The sequence below is a fragment of the Myodes glareolus genome, chromosome 18, assembly GCF_982192425.1.
Source record: "Myodes glareolus chromosome 18, mMyoGla1.1, whole genome shotgun sequence".
Lineage (NCBI taxonomy): Eukaryota > Metazoa > Chordata > Mammalia > Rodentia > Cricetidae > Myodes > Myodes glareolus.
The window spans coordinates 37,767,517-37,786,036 of NC_142043.1; the positions used below are offsets into that span (position 1 = coordinate 37,767,517).

Sequence of the window (18,520 nt, forward strand, 5' to 3'; positions counted from 1 at the left end):
CCTCTCTCTTTTCCCCTCCTCTCCTCTCCTCTCCTCTCTTCTTCTCTCCTCTCCTCCCTTCTCTTCCCCTCTCCTCCCCTGTCTTACCCAGTGATCTCAGTAGCTGTGAGATGTTCAGGGAGAGCTTCCTTGTTTGAAAGCATCCTGTGAGTATTCCCATATACATTTTACGCAACCCTACATCCATCATACTTCTGCTCTTTCTGATTACCATCACAAACTTCCGTAGGTAGATCATTGCCAACCTGTGAACCTTTGTTTTCATCCCATGGACTGTCTTGAAAGCATACCAGAGATCTTTCTTGTACAAGATCAAGGACGGAGCGAAACAAAAGCCAAAAAATCAGCATGGCTGAATCTCCGAAAACACAGTGTTGCGAATGCTAACACAGTTTGCAACATGGCAGCTGTGTGTGATAAAGCTGATCCAAGAATACTGTATCTTAGAGGTCTTCTAGATGGTTACTTTGATTGCAAAAAATGATAACAGTCTCTCAGTCTGTATAGGAGGTTCTTCAGCAGCAGATCAGACACCCCTGTGACCAGACAACCTTCAGGAGCTGGGAGTCATGTTCATCTGGCTCCAGATGCTAGGGGAACCAGGAGAGTTTAAAGGGCTGTTTTAGAGGCTCAGCAAAGGAGCCTGGGATCAAAGAGGGCAACACATACTGAGGTTGATACCCAGTTGAGGAAAGCCTGGCTTTTCCACACAGAATAAACATTATACAGACAGTGCTCCAAGTCTGGACCGCTAATAGTGTTTGCAATATTGGCTAAGAACACTCACATAGACACACACAGAGAGACACACACAGAGAGACACACAACACACACACCCCACAAGGTAGAGAGAAAACAGAGAGAAGAAAAGACAGGGTGCTGTGTTTGTTCTTCTGAGTTAGTATTTGGCTTTGGTATCAGCTGACATGGGGGATGGTCTTGAAGGGCACACAGGGCTCAGCAAGAATATCTACTTCCGGTTCACTGCCTGGTCATTCAAGACAACTTCCTTGTTTGTTGGCAAGTTCACTGATGCCAGTTTGGTGGATTCTCACTGATAGTAAACTCCAAGGGCATGAAGCCTGCTCGTCTGAAGTTCATCCAAGCTTGTGGACTATACCCTGGATTTAAATGTTCATCATTGATCTTTTAATACTACAAATTATTTGACAAAATGCTTTCAAAATGTTTTCTTAACTATGCAGTAAAAAAAAATGTCCCTGGGGCGTCTGTTGGAGACAGGGATAATTTATTTTTGACAGAGCTTCATGATATGTTACTGGATGTGTTTGGCATTTGTAAAATGATGTTGTGAGACATGCAGAAAGGGGAAAGGTGCGATTGTAAGGCTCACTGACATAGTCATTACCTCACGGGGTTACTTTCTGGGTGACATGAGCGGTTAAAATCAACTTCTTTAGCACAAAGAGAAAGCAAGGAAAACGTTACTATAACATGATCTTTACGAACTATTCATGGCATATGTTAGACCTTTGGAATTGCTCCTTCTTATGTATTTTATGTCTTTTTCGAACGATATGTGGTATTCCCCCTATACCTGATAACCAATGTTTTACTCTTTTATATTTGACACACCCCTTTTATCAAAATCCCACAAATAAGAACAATCCTGCAATGTTTATAATTGTGCATCTGGTTTCCTTCACTCAATGTAGCATCTTGGTCTTTCCATGTTGTGGCAAACTGTGGACTCTCCTTTTTATAACCAAATAATATTCCCCTGTGTACACATACACCTTCCCTTACCCATTAGTGTAGACACCAGGACTGTCTGCACATTTTGGCTGCTGGGAACAGTACTGCAGTCCACTGCAGGGGTTTTGTGAGTCTGTGCTTTCAATTTCTTTGGGTGGTCGGTGTCCAGACGAGGAATTTCTGGGTCATGGAGTATTATAATAGTTCCCTGGTAAAATGGAAATGTTACGCGTCACATCGCTTCCCTCTAAACCTAGAGTCACAATCTCTCTTTAGGAAAGAAGAAATCACAAACCTTTTAACATTTTAGTAGGTAAGGGGGAAATATGGTTCCTTAAATATAAGAAGGAATAGGTGCGCATGGCCGGGTGCCGGACAGAGTGGCATTTTTACGTGTTGTGGTTTGAGTATGAATGGCCCCCATAGACTCATAGATTTGAATGTTTGGTTATCAGAGAGCTGCATGATTTAAAAGGATTAGGAGGTATAGCCTTGTATGTCACTGGTGTTGATCTTTGAGGTTTCAAAATGCCCCCTTTCAAGTCCAGAGTCTCTCTCTTCCTGCTGTGGAGAGCTGAACGTAGAACTGTCAGCTCCTTCTCTAGCACCATGTGTGCCTGCAACCTGCCATGCTCCCCACCATGATGGTGATAGACTAAACCTCTGAACTATAAGCAAGCCCTAATTAACTGATTTCCTTTAAGAGTTGCCATGGTCATCTATCCCTGGTGCATGAGCTAGTTTGTTGGGGCCCATTCCCTTTGTTGGGACGCCATGCTTATGCAGCGGGGAGGAGCTTGGTCCTACCCCAAGTTAATATGCCAGACTTTGTTGACTCCCCATGGGAGCTCTTACCCATTGGGAGGAGTAGATAGGGGTGGGCTTGTGGGGGGAGGTGAGAGGGGATGTGTGGAGCAGTGGTAGGGAAAACTGTGGTTGGAATGTAAAATGAAAATTTAATTAATATTAATTAATTTAAAAGAGTCACCGTGGTTGTGGTGTCTTGTCACAGCATTAGAACATTGACTGAGACACCATGCTTCGCTTGGACTCTGTAAGTTGAGGCCACTATGGGAAGGTGCCTAGATGCACACCCTTACTGGTCAGACTGCCTTGGAATCAGCCTCCCCACCCCTCACTTTTCTCTCATGACCCCTGCTACTCTGGAGCCTCCTGTCCCATCCCTCACCTGGGACCCCATGGGCTCTCTCAGACCCAGGGAGACGTGGCTGCTCTGAACACCCACCAGCACGACATTCTCCGTGCCTTCATGGAACTTCACCAAAGGCTGTCACCTGTAAAGCATTCCCAGGGGCCTAGGCAACCACTTCAGCACAGGCTCCTGGGCTGGAGCTAAAGGCTGGCCATAGCTGGCTGCCTGCGCAGAGGACTCCTAGGCCCATCACTGCAGTGACACTGGGTGCCTCCAAAGAGCAGGTGTCAGAGGGTCCTTGACACCTGAAAAGAGGGGAACGAGTGAAGACAGTGAAGATGCTAGGCTTGAGGGGCTGGAGAGATGGCTCAGTGGTTAAGAGCATTGCCTGCTCTTCCAAAGGTCCTGAGTTCAATTCCCGGCAACCACATGGTGGCTTATAACCATCTGTAATGAGGTCTGGTGCCCTCTTCTGGCCTGCAGACATACACACAGACAGAATATACATAATTAATAAATAAATATTTTTTTTAAAAAGATACTAGACTTAAGAAGGAGGCCTTCCTTGGGCAAGGGGTCAAGGTCATTCTGCTCCAATACCTGTGACTGCAACCCCAGAATGACTTGAATGGACAAATTTTTTTTCATGGAAACAAATAAGTATTGGTGAGAATAGAGAGAAATTACAACACTCAGACATTGCTGGTGGAGATGTATGCTGTGCAACCAATGTGGAAAACAGTAGTTCCTTGGACCATCAAATTGCTGCATGACCCAGAGATTCTTCTCCTTTATTTGCCCCCAAGAGAAATGCAAACCTAGGTCCACATAGAGCCATACGTACCCACGTCTCTAGAAGCTCTGTTTATAGGCGCAGAGAGGGACAGATAAACACAATGGAATCTACCCGTGGGATAGGTTAGCCACTCTTTAGAAGGGAGAAGCATTCTGGCACAAGCTCCCACGTGGATGAGCCTTGTACTCCAATGCTAAATGTGAAGCTCACGACAATGGGTCCCATATCACGTGGTTCCATTTATAGGATGTAGCTAGCCAATCAAGAGTCAGTCAGGTGGTTGGGGAAGATGGGAACGCGAGGCGCTCGCTAATGGATATAGGACTTTCTCTGCAGTGATGAAAGTTTTGAACTGAGATCCAGCTGGCCCAAGCATTACATTGTGAATGCTGTAAATGCACTGACTTGGGCATTTTAAGATGTCGAATGCTCACATGGGCTCACCACAATTAAAACATTATGATCTGAGCTGCCCTTCGATGTGGTGCTAGAAACAAGAGTCAGAAGCCATGACTGGATGCCCTGCGAAGGGAGGGCAGTGATATTCGGTCTCAATTGTCTACTAAGTACAGTGAGCAGATCAGGCAGGAAGAAACTGGAAAAAATGGCCAGGCAACTCTCTGTGCAATGAGGGACCCAGGAAGCACTGCTGGATTCTGAGAGGCAATCCATGCTAGGGAGTATCGCCTGTCACACTGGCTACAGCCTGGAATCTCCTGGGCAACGTTAAAAAGAAAAAAAAAACAAAAACGAAGCACAAAAACTTCATCCCTGCCTAGGGATGTTCATGTCACTGGTCTAGGGCATGGCCTCAGGATCCACTTTTAGGTATCCCCTTCCCACAACAGGCACAAATGTTTGATTCACCTTGATAGTCTAGGAGCTGGTTTTAAAAGATCCTAGGGGGGTGACTTGTGTGAGCTGAAGGTCTTTCTATGAAAGATGCTTGAAATTTCATGTTCTCATGTTATCATGTGGGTAGGTGTGTTGCTCATGCATGTGTAGATGGATGATAGAGTTGTGTGGGTACTTGTGCATGGTGTGTGTTTCTGCTCGCTCTCTCTCTCTCTCTCTCTCTCTCTCTCTCTCACTGTGTGTGTGTGTGTGTGTGTGTGTGTGTGTGTGTGTAGGCTAGAAGTTGACCCAAGTGTCTTTCTAGCTCTCAACTGTATCCACTGAGACAGTAACTTAAGAAGTTCAGGGATTCTCTTTCATGGCCTCTGAAGTGTTAGGATAACCTGCCACATCCACCAGGTTTTACAGAGGTGCTGGAGATCTGAGATCCATTCCTCCTGTGTCATGGCATGTGCTCTGTCCTCTGAGTCATCTCCCCAGCCCTTCATTTTACCTTCTCAAAATCACAAGTAGTCACAAGGGCAGGCAACAAATGTCACCATTTGACAGCTGAGAAAGGCCAGGCACAGGGAATTCCCTCACTGCAATGCCTCAGTATGGCCCATCTCCTGGGATGGCCAGTCCAGGGCTCTCTCCACCAGGCCTGGGAACCCATTTCATTCAGCTTTACTTTTTTCTTTCCCCACCTTTCACCTCCATGTCCCGCCCAGAGCCAAGCTGGGTAAATATTTAATATATTGAGGGAAAAGAACCAAAGAGTGGGGGAACCACGGGGCCCCTTCTGCTGTGTCCACTCCCAGGAGCCCAGCACACCTGTGCTTTCCCTAGCTCAGTTTCTCATTTCTGATGTCTCTGTTCCCAGCGCTGCCCGGTGTTCTGTGATGCAGGGCCTCACAGTTAGGTGAGAATGAAGTCAAGCACAGGGAACTGGGTAGTTTCCTTAGGGTAAGAAACTGGTCGTGGCAGAGCCATTTTGAAGAGACACCAGAGCCTTGGCTAGGACAGGAAAGGTCTGCTCTCCTCATGATGGCTGCAGGTCCTAAGGAAGAATACATCTTCTGTGGATGTTGTCATGACACTCTTATCTGACACCGGGAGACTTGTGCTTGTCCTTCCCCTTTTAAAACTCTGCCTGATTTGGATTCTTCACTGACAAATGGGGCGCTCTACTTTGCAGACCCCTGGAACTCAGAACGGGAGGAGATGGAACTTGCACACTGTGACAGTGAGGGAGCACAGTGCCCTAATGCCACCTCGGGTCCTGTCCCTGAGTAATCTTTAAAGCCCAATAGTTGCCTTACAGAGCCGTATGTTGGCATCGGGTTCCCATGGGCTCTGTGGTAAATCCAAAGCAGACAGAGGTGGGGTATTTGGAAGCCTCAGCAGCCTGTTTGAGAGCTGTTCCTCACAGTAGTGCCAGGTCAGAATGTGGAAAGAATGTTCTGGAGACCCCTGGGGAGCACCATACTTCTGGGTGTGAACACCCAGCAGTTGGTGCTTTGGCCCAAAGATGTGAGCTGGTATGAGTGCTTGTGGGCTCAGTTGCTCTTTGAAAGTCTGCTTGCAGTGACTAGTAAAAATGGGGGTCTGAGGCTCAACCAATAGAACCAGCTAGAAAGACAGTGATCTTAGAATCCTTGTAGCCTTGCTCTCTCTATATTTTTAAGATGGGGAGGAAAATTATCTGTTTGCATGTGCTTATGTGCACATGAGTTGGATTTACTGAGGCTGAAGTTAACCAAACCTGGGTCTTCTGCAAGAGCAGTCATGCTTTTTAACCACTGATTTACCTCTTCAGCCTTGAATCCTTGCTCTTTGGCTCAAGGTCTACAATCTCCAGCACTCTAAATAAGCAGAGGGATGGATGAGGGTTCTTGTATCCCCATACCCCATTGATATTCAATCCCGTACAGAGCTGAAGTCCCCCCCCCAAAGCTGAACTGCAGATGTGGGGTAAAGTCAACCTCCAGCCTTGATGTTTAATGACATGGAGCCCCTCACAATATGCCATCTATTATCCCATTGGCTGTTCCCTAAAAAATAAATAATAAAAGCACACAAAGAGACACACCCATACACATGCACACACATGTGCACAGAGATGCACACACAGAGACACATATACACACACGCATGCACACACAGAGAGACACATGTACACACACACATACACATGCACACACATGCATACACAGAGATGCACACACAAGCACGCACACACAGAGACACACATGCACACGCATGCACACAGACACACACACACACGTGAACACATGTACACACACACACACACACACACACACACACACACACACACCTTGGGGCTGAGAGATAGTTCAGTTGGTAAAGGCTCTGGCTACCAATCCTGACCACCTTAATTCAATCCCCAGAACTCATATGGGGAAAAAAGAAGACAAATTTCCGAAGATACCACAATGTTTTCTTTGAAATAGCACGCATTCTGAGGAAGTGAGAAGGGGTCATGCTCTGTGCCACCATCATCCATTAGTGACATCCGTCATTGCTGCAGCACAACATCACAGCCAGACAGTTGTCCCAGGCACAGGTGTGTGAGGTCCAGTGTCATTTCACAACAGTATAGATGTGTGCAACCATGTTGACACATTCCCTTATTTTAATTTAAAAAAAAGGAGAGATCTTGGCAAATTTTATAAAGACCGATTTCCTAGTGGCAGGAAAGAGCCATAACACATCAAAAAGCAGGTCGCTCAGTGTGGAGCGGCACAGCCATCCTCAGTGTTGCTTAATATCTTCTCTCATGGGTATACATGTGTACACACACTGAGGCACACACACACACAGAGGCACAGGCATGCACATACACACACAAAAAGGCATAGGTGCACACAAACATAGGCACACACCCAGGCACACACACATAGAAACATAGATGCACACACACATGTGCGCACACACACAGAGGCAGAGGTGCAACACACAGAGGCAGAAGTGCACACACATAGGCACTCACATACACAGGCCCACAAAAATGCATAGGCACATACACACATAGGCACACACACATAGATGCACACACACATGTGCACGCACACACACACACACACAGAGGCAGAGGTGCAACACACAGAGGCATAAGTGCACACACATAGGCACTCACATACACAGGCCCACACAAATGCATAGGTGCATACACACATAGACACACACGTGGCACACACATGGAGGCATAGTTACACACACACATACACACACACACTCACAGAGGCACAATGTACTTTCTCTGGGTAAAAGCCTGAAGTATTTCATGTTGTTCTGAGGCCTGTTCCTCTGTGCTCGGAAGGGACAGGAACCAGCTCCTTTTACCCATATTTCTTTTCAGAGGCGAAATTGGATAGTCTTGAGAATGAGTTGCTTTTCTGTGTAAGAAAAAGAAACTGACTAAGTCATCAGGAAACTCCTTCAGATCCCATGTCCTGTACTTAGAAATGTAGCTTCCATCCCAAGGAACACCAGAGTCTCTGCCTAAATCCAAATGAGCAAAGAAGGCAGGGGATTGATGAGTACAGCTACTGGACTCCTTTTGTGGCCATTGGACTGTTTATATTAAACAAGTCACGTTAATATAGTAAGACAAAAGTTTGTGTAGCTCACAGTTTTGGAGACTGAGCTTGGCCCCAACTCAGGGTCTAATGGTGGTCACAATGGCACTCACACATCCTTAAGAGGTCACATAATGAGATAGGACACAAAGGAGAGATGAAAGAACTAGGCTCTCACAAGAACAACTAGAACATGGTCACAAAACTAGCACTTATTCCTTCCTTCCAAGGGTAACACCCCAGCCCCCAGTGACTCAGCCACCTCTCCCTAGGCTCTGCCTCTTAAGAGCAGCACACTGAGGGTCCAGCTCCCAACACAAGAACTTTTGGTAGAAAGCCATAGCAAAAATATTAGCTTGTTCTGAAATAGACTCCCAACAAAAGGCCTGATCCAGATGTTGACATTAGTATCTGGATTTATACCAGGCCATCGGCAAACTTGGCTGTAGATGTTCCAAGCAGGGCTTGTGGGTCAAAATGGGCTTGCAACCTGGTCCCTTCCAGAGCCTGTCAGCAGGTAGGAACCACGTGACTGGCAAAGGCATGTCAGAGCCACTGCTGGTAGCAGAAACATAGGAAGCCAGGCACTCCAGGACATTAAGGTTTGTTAAGAGGGTTAGTACCAATGACTCTTGTGTTGGTACCATGGTCACTGATGGAGAATGGAGTATGGTAACCAGGGCTTCTGCTTTCAAGGGTTCCTAACACCGTTCCTCATTCTTCCTATTTAGCTGTATGGCCACTTGTGCAAGGGATTCTTGCCTCAGCAATGACGTAAACGGCCACCTTCAAATAATTATAGTATCTCATTCCTACTGTGTTTTATTTACTTTTATTAGCATATATTCATTGTCTAGAGTAACAGGTCCCATGACAACATTTTTAATGCATGCACTGTCAGGTCCTTCTGCCACATGCACCCCACATTCTCCTCTCCTCTCCTCCTACTGCTCTTCCTCCTCTTCACAAAAAGTCTCTTCTACTTCGTGCCTTTTGTCTTTAATCTAGACTCCATGTTCGAGAACAGATGTAACATTCCTCATTCTGGACCTGGCTTTTTTTTCACTTAACACAGTGATCTCCACTTGCATCCGTTTTCCTGTAATGACACACTTTGTCCTTCTCTAAGGCTGAATGAAACTTAACTGTATGTGCACTATTGTCCTTTTGATGGACCGCTGGGCTGCTCCCATACCTTGGGCCATGGTGAACAGTACCTCAGTCAACATGAACATGTGGGTATCTCTGTGCTACCCTGCCTGATCACAAGACTAGTTTTAGTCTTTTGAGCCTTCTGTTTCCACTGCTATGTGTAGTGGCTACACCGATGGGCAGCCCCACCAATAGCATATGCAGCATTTTATAGTTTACAGAAGTTCCTTTCTATCACACCAAACAAAGAAAACACAGTCCAGGCTAGACCAACAGTTCCTCCGAGGCTACTCAAAGATGTCACAAACATCCTCGTCTTCCAGGGCTGAGCATACTTTACCATTGACTTGGATCCCTTTCACCCCTAGAGGAAGGCACATGGGCCGGAAGCTCTGGAGCGAGGCAGGAACAGCATCGCCTTCTGAGGGAGTCCCTTGGATTCCCCTCTTCTCATCCTCCTTAGAAGTCCTCAAGGGCAGGAGCTTGAGAGATCTTGACCTTGGCTTTTTACAGTCTGGGTTTCTTTAACTACCATAGCTACAGATCCATGGGGGCACTTTGCAAACAGCTTGCTGCATGGAAAACCACTCTGTTTCTATTCTCATTTATTTATACTCTTTTGATTGTCTTCCTGAGTCTAACTCCTTTCTCGTTGTCTGAATGCAAGCCACATTCTTACCTTCTTCTCTTGACCATGCCATATAAGAAGTTGTAAGGGCATGTAGAAACCCGTCAGGAATCAGTGTCTTTAGAAAAGAAGGTCATTTGTTTCTCTGCAATCAAGAGCAGGGGCAGTCCTTAGAGGAACATTTAAACTGTGCCACCAAGCATTGCAGGTGATGTGCCATCTTCTTGCCTCTTGAACTCTTGGTCTTGCCAGAAGACAGCTCTTATTGTTGCCTGACTCTGTGCATACAGATACAGACTTTCTTTAGGTCTCACTTGTGACTGAGGATAGTAAAGGTGGCAGTGCTGTTATTGGTAACTAAACTTTGTCACCTTCCGAATGCTTGCAAACTTGGACACCCAGACGGCACTCCTCCACAGGGAACCAGAGTAGGCTCATTCTAAGTTGGCCGGTGTTCCTCAGCAAGGTAGAGTACGCAATTTAAATATTCTGTGAAGGAAGACTCACAAGTGAGAAACTTGGAGGGGTAGGTGGAGAAGAGAGAAAAACACTGGTGACCATAAGATCGAATCATCCATCAGCTCTGACAAATGTTGAAGATGATCTTTATCCTGCAGGATGATTCAGTGTTCCTAGGAGAAGGGCTTAGGAAAGATGTAATACCTTACTACTCCTCCTCTTTGAAGAATGTAATACATAACACACACGCATATACAGGGGAGTGGGGGAAAGAGAACTTGACTGCCTAATTAAAAAAGATAATAACCTTAACATTTCTTGCCCAGTGACACACTGGACTGCTCCTGTAACTTAAGTAACTCGGGGGGGGGGAGCACTCTTTGAGAGAACACTGTTGCATTAAATGCCTGGGGTTGCTGATAGAAATGATGCGTCTCCACTCTTAACAACGGTTCGCGGTTGAGTTTTTATAATTTAGCTAAGCACACAAGAAAATGTCTTTGCTTAAAATTAAAACAATAATCACAATTCAGACATCTCTCATTTTATCTAGGATTCCCAAGTTTGGAGAGGGAAAAAAAAATCAAAAACAAAAACAAAAAAAAAAAAAAGAGAGAGAGAGAGAGAGAATGCATTTAGCCCCGGTTGCCTGGAAACCAGGTGTGTGCTACTTTGTTTGGCAGCCTAATTGGCAGTGAGGAATTCTGCATGGCAGAAGGCTCATTAGTGAGGGTGGGTGGGACTCGGAGCTCCCCTCGCTGGTGGCTGTGAGCCACTCACACATTCAAAGTGTGATTCAGCTCATAGAGATGTTTACTGCCAGCTCTTCAGGAAACTCCTTGCATGCCAACCGACTTCCCTGGTCTAGCAACCATGTAGATAGCAAGGTCCGTTTAAAAGGACCCACTTTGCTGGTTTCCTGGTGGCGGGTGACAACTGTCTTAGAAGTTTGGAAGTAAAACTAATAGCGGCTGGTCAGGAATTGGTTTTCAGTTGTAAAGACGTACGGACACCCTTGGAAACTGTTATGACAGAAATGGTCACCTGCCCGTCCCTGGTGTTTTACGTTCTAGGTGCTTCCAAGTTACTGTGTTCTTGAGTTTCATAGCCCCTGGGCAGGCTGGAAACAAGCAGAGAGAATAACGTGGCTCAGGTCACTCAGATGACTGGATGACAGAAGCAGTATTTGAATAAGGGATCTTCCTAGACCCGTGCCTCCTGGAGGGCCAATCCCAGTCTCTCTCATTAGTGGTGGGGTCCATTTATCTTCTGCTAAATAAATTCATAAGTACGGGTCAAGGGAAGGAGATAGAGGGGGGGATGGAAGGACAGAGAGAAGGAAAGACAGACAGATGACTACTGTAACCTTTAGTTCCTAGAAAGTCAGAGGAAACTCTTTTCATTAGGTCATTTCCTAAAAGAGGTTGAGAGAATATTCCCAAAGTCCAGGGTATTTCCTGTTAGATGTGCCTCAAGGACCGACTGACAAGTCTTCCTCATCTGTCCATCCATCTCTTATGGAACGACGTTCAGGAAAAAACCGTGACCTGTATTAGAAAAGCCTCTGAGAAGCGTGTCTGCGGCCGCTTTGCTCTGAGCACTCTGGAACCCAGACTCACTCTCATTTGCCCCATTTGCTGACACTCAGTGTTACCAGTGTTCTCTGGGTTCTAACCAGCCTGCAGGTGTGTGCTCGACCCTTCTGGAACCACCTGCCTCCACATGCCTGTTCCCACACCTCACCTGCCTCTGGTCGATTTCTGTTCAACTTCTAGACAGAAACACCCGCGGAAGGCCTTTCCGTATGTTTCCTTGCAGATCTGGGACTCCGACCCAGGGCCTCGTCAGTAGGCAAATGTCCTACCGTAGAGTCTCAGCTAGACCTTTCTGTCTGTACAGCTGCAGCCTCGTTACGCCGTGGGAACCGCAGAGGACAGCAGACCCCTCGCGAGGTCTCTGTTCCCACCAGTCCCAGCCACCCTTAACCCAGTTCTTCCTCTCTCCCAGGCTGTGGCATCTATTCTAATGGCCTCTGGGTTGGTCGTGGGGGAGAGAGAGAAAGAAAGGGGGGTGCAGCAGAGGCACCTGCAGACCTGGGACATGGTGTTGCCTTCCCGGTGGCCCACGTAAAGTGCCACAGCAGAGCCCTGAGCCAGGGAAGTTGAGCCAGCTGCATCACAATGAAGACTTAGGCCATTTTGTCTTTAGTGACAAGACTCCAGGGCCTCCAGGAGCTTCTGGGAGCATGGGTATGGGCTGTTTTTCTGTAGTTTAGGTTTACCGCTTTTTGTTGGTTTGTTTTTTGAAAACCTGTTTTTATTTTTTTATTTTTTAGTTATGTGCTTCTGTTTGTCTAAGGGGGGTCAGGGGAGTCTCATGGGAGTGCAGGTGCCCAAGGGAGTCCCGAAGAATAAGGAAGGAGGCTGATCTCCTTACCAGCTGCTGTTTCCCCAGTGCTTTTCTGTGGGTCCCCTGGCTGCCACCTAGAGGCCACCCTGAACTGCTCAGGCTGGGCCTGGGACCAGCCTTGCCTTCCTCACGGCTTATCATCCAGGAAGTGCAGGGCTGTTATGCTGACCCACTTTTGCTGTTTGCCCACAGCAGGCTAAGCCTGTCTGGCCTGGCTCGGTTGCCTTCTGAAGGAGTGCAGATGGCCGCCTGAGTCTGCGTGTTCTGTCTAAAGAACGCCCACCTGGCACCCCAGAGTGGCTGGAGCACAGGATCCAATCACAGGGGTTGGGGTGGGGGATTGCCCCACTTCAGCCTGTCTCATGTCCCCAGCAGCCCCTGGTTAGGATACACTCTCGCTGGGAACCAAAGCTGTGCTGTTCCCCACAGCTTTAAAAACAGATCCCCACGTGCAAGCTACGTCTGTGCACAGGCCACGCTGAACACCTGCCCTGAGCCCTAAGCACCTCCGCGGCTTGTAGAGCCACCTGGAAGGTGGAGACGTTCCTTCCTTGAGGGGTTTGTCATCCAGGAAAAGGGGTTCTGAGTGTCTAAAGCCAAGGAAAGGGGGTGGCAAATAGAAAAGAATGGTACCAGGTGCCAGAGACAGAGGAGGTACCGTGGCAGAAAGGATGATGGGAGTGCAGGATCATCGACTGACAGCTTGTCATCGGGGCTTTGGATGCTACAATGTGATCTCTGTCTCCTAAACTATGGGGGCTGTGTTGGTTGATGTGCGTGTGATCCCTCATCTTCTCTGCACAGACTTGCTTCTTGTATTTCTTGCCACGATCTTGCCGGATTGGTATTTGTGAGCATAGGATAGCATCTCTTCATTGTTTTGGATGGATTAGAGCTATGATCTGATGCCTATGGCAAAAAAAAATAAGTTGATGTGTAAGAAAGCCATAAGCCATAAGCCTTGAGAAGGGTGTCCTGGACCCAGGACTTCCGATTCTGAAGCCTGCCAAGGCTCAGGTGATGGTTTTGTGAGTAAAACACAGGCATCTCAAGTGTGAGGATCCGTACTGACAAGTACAACCCCAGCACTCGGGGGACAGGGAGCACGCAGAGGCAGATAGAGCCCCAGAGCTTGCTGACCAGCCGATCTAGCTGATCAGTAAGGCTCACTGAGGTGGAAGGACAAGGAGGTGCTTCAGCAAACAAAAACACTTGTTTACCCAAGCCTGACAGCCTGAGTTCGATACCCAGGATGCATAGCACAATGAGAGCGCAAACTCCCAAAAGTTGTCCTCTGACCTCTCGGTGCAAGCTGTGGTATACTCAAGTGCACGTGCATATTGACATTGACCTCTGGCCTCTATATGCACGGGCAAGGACACCTATATATACTCACACTGGGGGTGGGGGAGAAGAGGAGAAGGAAGAGGAAAAAATGAGGAGAAGGAAGGGGAATAGAGAAAAGGAGGCAAAGGAGGAGAAGGAAGAAGAGGAAAACAGGAAAGCCCTGCTCTGATATAAACCCTCTCTGGGTATGCTGGGTCTATCCAGTGGCTGACTATGCCTGGGTCCAGGCCAGGCTCAGAGTTAACAGGAGCCGAGCTACTTCACACTTGACTGTAGGAAGGCATAGCAAGGCTGGCTTTGTTCTGTGGTCGGCAAAGAAGCGAGTCAGGGATAATTAGTTCCCAGCCCTATATGTAGCGCTGCACTGAACCATGCCGGCCTTCGTAAGAAGGATCTAGCAAGAGGGAATGGGGCCTTGAGGACATCTGGATAGGACTGTAGGTGTAACTGTAGGACCTTCAAAACAGCACGCCAAGAGGCAAGTAGTTGCTAGTCACGCAAAGTGACCTGAGAGCTCCTGACACGCCCTGCTTTCTCATGATCAGGACCTTTGAACGAAACGGCGCTGCCTGCCCCTTCTGTTCTCAGCTGATCTGCTCTAGAGTCAACTGAGGAAATACGGGGAGATTTCACCTCATGGGTACCTTGTAAAAGGAAGTAGAATAAAGCACAATAGAGCTTCACACTGTGAAGAAAGAAAGCCCCTTGCTGCTGGTGCTCATAGACAGTCCCTACAGGAGCCAATGCCAGCTGTGAACACAGCTGGCTTAGCAGTATTAGCAGAGTGGGTGGGCCACAGCCCCCTGGCTGTTTAGGGCAGGCAGACTCTTCAACTCTAAATGAAAGAAGTAACGATATCAGGAGAAGGGAAGAAGCAATGCTATTTACTGATTCTTCATCCTTGATGTCGCATGGCATTAGACGGGCCCGACCTGGAAAGCCTATGGTTCCATTGTAGCTATTGTCCAGTAGAAGAGAAGAGGGTCCTAGTGGTGTCTCCTCTTGACTGTACAAGGCAAGTCTTAGCCACATCCATTGCTGATGAAATCATCATACTCAGGATGCAGCGAAAGCCACCACAGGACCAGAAGGGAAGAGGGTGAAGGACTGTCAAACCTAAATCCAACTCCCTCTCAAACTAACTATTCTACTGCCTCCACCAGCCAGGGGTTCACATGAAACATCCCACATTCACATGGTGAACTGTTATTGGACACCCTGATGTTTTAAGCTCAAAACCCCACACGCTGGTGTCCCAACGAGTTTGGCTTCTTGTTCCCAAAGATATCTTGTTTTTCCTTTGTTCTCTTTGAGTCCAATTAGGATGAAGTTTCCCAGGCCCAAGGGATCTTTTGGAGCGCAGTTACCTGGAGAGAGAAGCGGGGCTGAGCTCTGCTTGTGGCTCATTTGGGTTTGTCTTTGGCAGCAGCTCCCAACAAAGGCTGCCAGCCTGACCCCACTTACTGATTTCTCTAAGGCAGCCATTGTCCCCACCCAGGCCACACACGGTCACTCATCAGATTCCCTAGTTGACTCAGGACGACCACAGTGTGGCTTGAAGTCTTCAAAGGAGCCCCCTAGAGGGAATCTTCAGGGATGGAGACATAGGTGACCAAGGTTACAAGAACTACATGGACAATCAGTCACAGTGGCCCTTTCACCCAGTTACCGCGACCATTTCTAGGTTGGAAACTCTTTGCTGACCAACGATGTCATTGTAAGTTGACTTAATAACAAATTTTCTAACTTTCTCCATTCCCTCCTTCACTGCCTATGTCATCTTTTCCCTGAGCAGTGAATCACCAGGCCTTAGGAAAATAACAACTACAAAAGAACTAGAGTCCCAAGAGGCAGATAAAGCCACAGCCTTGGCCACGTGGATGTTTGTGGCAGAGCCACTGGTGGTCACGGGAGCTCTGTAAGGGCCTGGTCACGGACTTACCCTGGAGTCTCACTCTGTGGAAGCCACAGGAAATGCTCCTGAGATGTGGCTTCTTGTGGCCAGTGCTGGGTCGGACCAGAGTTGAGATCAAATCTGCCAGCCTGGCTCTTCCCCACTCGGGAAATATGCCTGAACCTGAGAATTAATTGAAGGGGAGTCGGGATTATGAAAACAGCTGCAGCCTCTCTGGTTTTTAGTGCCCATTGCCTTTAGAAAAAACTATCCTCCCCCCACAGTGAGTGAATCACCAGCAAGCTGAAAAGCCATTCCCTGGAGAGGAAGAATCACAATGTAGAAGTGACTTCCTAGTTTCCCCAAATGACAAGGGGGTACATTTACAGTTTATTGGCACCTGTCCCTCAAAACCTTTTTATAAAGTATGAGAAAAAATTACTGTAAATCTCCCATGTACAAAATACAGATACTTGTTGAAGCCAACATAAGATAATATCAGGGGCTGCCTGGACGGACAGAAGGCAAATTCTCTGTTCATAGTCATAAACCCAGCCAAATGGGGAGGATGTATGTTTGGCCTGTTTTCATTTCAACTTGATTTTGTTTTCAGTGTTTTGGGGTATTGTTGTTGTTGTTGTTGTTTTATTTCTTCCTTTTAATGAACTAGATTCACCAGATTTTGTTGGTATGGTAGGGATTTTCCAGCTAGCTTGGGACCTGTAACTCAAACCACTTCTGAGCCATTTTGAAAACATCTCAGCTTTATTTTGTGAAAACATTGGCCTTGTAGCACAATAGACTTATGAAAGTCATTTCGCGGAGGATTCCTGATGATACAGAGTGACCCACTGGGCCTATAAAGATAATACAGAAAGTTCAAAATGACTCTAGTGATAATTTAACATGCTTGGCCCTCAGTCTATGTTAGTAGATAAGGTTTTATTGGAACACAGCCATACACTTTAATGCATATGTGGTCAATGCCTGGTTTTACATGGTAGTGAGAGTTGAGCGGTCACACAAACTATAGGGTCTGCTTCTAAACTGTTTACCAGCTACCAACCCCATCCTTAAAAAATTAAAAAAATAATATTGTTTCAGTGGTTTGTTTTAACAGCTTTCTAAAGAGCATCTTTTTTTCCCTTTTATTTTAGTAAATGAGATCATAGGCCTGGGACTTGCACAGAATTACAGGTTGATAAGGAAAATTTTTAGTCACAAGGGTTGAAGGAATCCTTCCTATTCTAGGTCACAGGGGAACAAGATGTGTTTTGACTTAAACAAAGTCCACCACCTTACTAATTAGTTAGGTTCTCAGGAAATTGCAGGTTTATTGCTGGGAGGAGTAGGTTAAGCCCAAAGGTCACATGTGCTTGGGCCACAAGCCTGGCCTATTGCTATTTTAACATCTTTATCTATGAGAAGAAGGACTGTTGTCTTTGCGTGGGCAACGGAAGGGTCTGCTTGCTCAGAATTCTTGACTCTCAGAAGGTGGGAGGGAGGCTTCATCTACTGCTGAGCCCTCGTCTGTCTCTACCGTCCTCGCCATCACTACTGCAGGAGTCAGATGAGATGCGCAGAGGAGCCTGTTGAACACAGCTGGGGCTCTAACACACAACATAGAGTGGCACACTCAAGGGTGAGGGCACCAAGCCGCGAAGGAGGAAAACACTCTAAATGGGTAGCGTAGATGATGGCCAGCGTCTACAGGTTAGGCAGACTTTCTGCTGACCCTCAAGAATCTAACTAGAAAGCTTTACTGGGTGACTGGCAGGCCAATTTGGATTAACTCTTAAGACAGAGAAGCAATGGTGTCTGTTCTTTACTAGAAAACCACTGGCTGAATAGTAATCTAATGACCTGCTGGGCAGTCCAGACTCTTATGATTTCACCTAGGAGCTTAGATTCATTGAGATCCCATTCTATTGATCAGTAAAAGAGTGTTTCAGTCCATGGTTATTTCTAACTTGTTACCTATTTCACCTGGTTATATCTAACTAGCTACCTAATTTACCTGGTTATAGCTAGCTAGCTAGCTAATTCACCTGGTTATATCTAACTAGCTACCTTATTCACCTGGTTATATCTAACTAGCTACCTAATCCACCTGGTTATATCTAACTAGCTATTTAATTCACCTAGTTATATCTAACTAGCTACCTTATTTACCTGGTTATGTCTAACTAGCTACCTAATCCGAAGGCTCTATGTCTCCTTCATTTTCCACATGTCTTGCCTCATTTCTGTTTGGTCTCTTCTGGAGCCCCACTGTCAGCTGCTAGCCCCCAGGCAAACCCCATCCACTGTCTGCTGCACTGTTGACTCACTGTGAGCCCCAAAGGCATGCATATGTAGCACCAGGAAATAGCCACACTCTCATTTGCCAGTTCCCAGTGATTCAGAGGCAAAGTCCTTATCCACTGGATAATAACTAAGTTCTTGTAAGAAAGAAGTTCCTGTGTCCTCAGGGCGGAAATGTAACCCAGGTCATATAAATCTTATTTGGAGCCTTGCTGTATAAAAGATA

General features: G+C 46.8%; 1 protein-coding gene across 3 annotated transcripts in view; it reads left to right on the forward strand.

Moving 5' to 3' along the window:
• The window catches only part of Npas2 (neuronal PAS domain protein 2), a 186,450-nt gene that overhangs the window by 49,877 nt on the left and 118,053 nt on the right, over positions 1 to 18,520 (forward strand). The window lies entirely within an intron of this gene.